Here is a 3,474-nt window from a genome sequence, read left to right on the forward strand (position 1 = left end):
ATCTTTTTGAAATTTAGGGTTTTTTTTTTTTTTTTTTTGATGAAATTCTATTTTGAACCCTTTTGTTTTTCAGGAAGAGACCAACTGGATCTATTCACCTTGGAAATTATCTTGGAGCTATAAAGACTTGGATTTCACTTCAGGTTGTTTCGAATTTCTTCAATATGCTCTTGTTGTGAAATTGTTTTATCCAAAACTTGAACACAGTTTTATCCAAAACTATTTTATCCAAACAAATTTTTGTTAATTTTTGTTTCTAAATGCTTGATGTTAATTTTTTTTTTTGTTTGAAATTTGTTCTTTGTGGTAGGATAATTTGTCTAAGTTTGAATAGAGACCGTTCTCATTTTGTACATATTGTTTTGGATGAGGGTTGTGCTGCTATTGTTTGTGAACAGGAATGGTGATTGTGGTTGTGGAATGGTAATTGTTGTGAATGGTAATTGTGGTCTCAAATGGTTGTGGAATGGTGTACAAATTTTTATCTTTTGTTTTGTTTGATTTATTTTTTAGTGAGAAGTGAAAGTGATTGTTCTTTTGGGTATTTGTGGTTAACCATTTGATGAAATATACATTTGAAGCTTATTATGGTGGATGTTTGAGTTGCAGGGCAGATGGGTTTGTTTTGTTCCAAAGATAGATTTTTTTTTTTTTTTTTGTGGAAAGCCGTTATTCATTTGAAAAGTTATAGAAATGATGGATTCTATGGAACTTTTTGTTTTTAGGGTTGTTTTCATTGATGTATGAGCGTACTTATTAGGATGGAGATGTAGTGTAAAGAATAGGGGAGTAGTTGTCATGTCTTTAGCAAATCTTTTTAGGGGGATATCTAATAGTTAAACATGATTACATGCTCTAAAAGGAAAAGTTTAGATTGATTTCCTTGTGTGTTTATATTTGTAGAACTTCTTGATAGGGTAGTTTAACACCTTTAGTTACTATAACATTGTGTTTTCTTCTTTTTTTCAATGCTGGTTGTGATTTACCTTATTCTAATGACTTTATGTCAATTATCTACTTATTATTTATTATGTAAATCTATGGTATTCTAGATTGAGAGTCATCTTTTTATTGAAATTCTTACATTGTCTCCATCAAGAGGTAAAGCTTCACTTATCTATGTGTTGCATGCAGGTAAAGCTTCACTCATCTTTTTGTGCTAATCATTGGGTCTACTTAACTGTTCACTAAAAGCTATCTTTCTTTTATTTCCAGCTCTCTCTTTTGTGGCTGAAGAAATTGTGAGGAACAAGGTGAAGAACACAAGTTAACTTTGGATTTTTTTCTAAAAGTTGTAAACTTAGCTTGAGCAAAGTAAGTATATTCTAGTTAAAAACTTATAAAACTCTATATATACTTGTGATATTGGAAATTTGTTTTGTGGTGGGTTGTTTTGTTGGAGCAAGCGGGTGGCTTGCATGGTGTTATAAGGTGGCTTAAATTCATATTGGGAGTGTTTTTAATTTCTTGCAAATGTGATTGAAACTTGTTGATTAGTAGCAATTGTATTCCTTTATTCAATTTCAATACTTGTAAGAATTATAGTTGTGATGTTGGAAATTTGTTTTGTGGTGGGTTGTTGTGTTGGAGCAAGCGGGTGGCTTGAATGGTGTTATAAGGTGGTTTAAATTTATATTGGGAGTGTTTTTAATTTCTTGCAAATGTGAATGAAACTTGTTAATTAGTAGCAATTGTGTTCCTTTATTCAATTTCAATACTTGTAAGCATTATACTTGTGATGTTGGAAATTTGTTTTGTGGTGGGTTGTTGTGTTGGAGCAAGCAGGTGGCTTGCATGATGTAATAAGGTGGTTTTAATTCATATTGGGAGTGTATATTTGTGTGTGCAATGTATATTTATTTAAGTATTAGCTTATTTTACTAAAGTAGTATTCATCTTGTAATTGTAGTCAAACATGGATAAAAGTTGGATGACAATGGGTAAGACACCCGATGGCAGATTAAGTCATCCATATATTGAAGGAGTCAATGCATTTATTAATTCCGCAAGAGCGGTTGTGGACTTGAGCGGTAAACTTATTGGTTAGTACTTTATCTTTAAGTTAAAACACTTCATTTTTTATGTATCATTTGAAACTAATTGTTAGAAATGTTTTTTATAACATAGTTAATGTTTTTACTTTACGATTTTAATGTAGTAGTGTTTTTATATTTGTGCAGATTTCTTATTGGTGGCTTTAGGGGATTTACTTTTGGTATTATTTGAAGACATATGAGGACATCTTTTGGCTTTAGGGGGTTCTAATTATATTATGTTACATTTTTTGTATTGTTATAAAACATCTTAAGTTATTGTATGTGTTGCAAACAATTATTGTATGGAAGGAGTTTGAATTTGATACTTGTTTGAATTTTAACTTGTGGAATGTATGGATCGATTTTTTATAAATATGTTGTTGAAATAAATGTGTTAATCAAATGTGAGGTTTTAATAATGTAAGGACAGGTTACATGTTAATATCAACGTCATGAAAATAATAAAAACAAAAAATAAGTTTTAGTGACGAATTTTTTCGTCACAAATATCGCAACAAAAAATTGTTTTAGTAACGAAATATTTTGTCACTAAATGCAGTGGAATTTTGTAAGAAATGGTTTTAGTGACGAAAATTTTCGTCACTATATGTGTATGGATTTTCTTAGAAATAGTTTTAGTGACGAATATTTTCGTCACTATATGTACCCGAAAATAGTTTTAGTGATGAAATTTTTCGTCACTAAATATGATTTAATAAACTGAAATGGTTTTAGTGACGAAATATTTTCGTCACTAAATACTGTTTTTAGTGAAGAAAACATTTAGCGACGAAACGTTTTCGTCGCTAAAATTTTTTTTTTTTTTTTTTTTTTTACCAAATTGGACTTTTAGTGACGAAATTTTTTGTCACTAAAAGTCGCCAGGACTTTTAGCGACGGGGCTACAGCGACGAAACAAATTTCGTCATTAAAAGTCCAATTTCGTCACTAAAGGTTCATAGTGACGAAAAACTAGACTTTTAGTGACGAATTTTTTCGTCACTAAAAATACATTTTTTTCGTCACTAAAGGTTATAACCTTTGAGTAGAGTCTCAAAATCACAAGTAGGAGAACTTGTGGTTACTGCAGATTAAGGAAAGAAGTAGTCCGTGGACTCGGAGCTGTCACGTAGTCGTGGTAGTAAATTTTCTACACGACGTAGCAATAAAATGTTAGTAGTCTAAATCTTATTGTACAAACTTCAATTCTTTCATAGTAGATCTGTTTTTACCTTGAGGATAACTAGGTTAAGTCCTTCCCAGGTTTTTTATCAGTTAGGTTTTCCTAGGTCATCAGATCTGTATGTTCTTTATTTTTTCCGCATTATATTTGTTTTACACATATTGGTTTAACCTAGATCTAATTAACAAATTTGTTAATCAATTTGGCTTAATATTAGGTTAAATATATTGTGTTAAGGGGTCTAAAAACTAACAT

The 3,474-nt window shown here is 30.5% G+C and overlaps 1 long non-coding RNA gene across 1 annotated transcript; it reads left to right on the plus strand.

Annotated features, from left to right (window-relative positions):
• Positions 1-657: 657 nt before the first annotated feature.
• On the plus strand, positions 658-2,361 carry LOC136068311 (uncharacterized). Its single transcript, XR_010629687.1, has 3 exons — positions 658-1,314; positions 1,910-2,042; positions 2,181-2,361. It is a non-coding gene; the product is annotated as an uncharacterized LOC136068311 (long non-coding RNA).
• Positions 2,362-3,474: the final 1,113 nt, after the last annotated feature.

The sequence above is a fragment of the Quercus suber genome, unplaced genomic scaffold (genome assembly GCF_002906115.3).
Source record: "Quercus suber isolate HL8 unplaced genomic scaffold, Cork oak 2.0 scaffold_109, whole genome shotgun sequence".
NCBI classification, from domain to species: Eukaryota; Viridiplantae; Streptophyta; class Magnoliopsida; order Fagales; family Fagaceae; genus Quercus; species Quercus suber.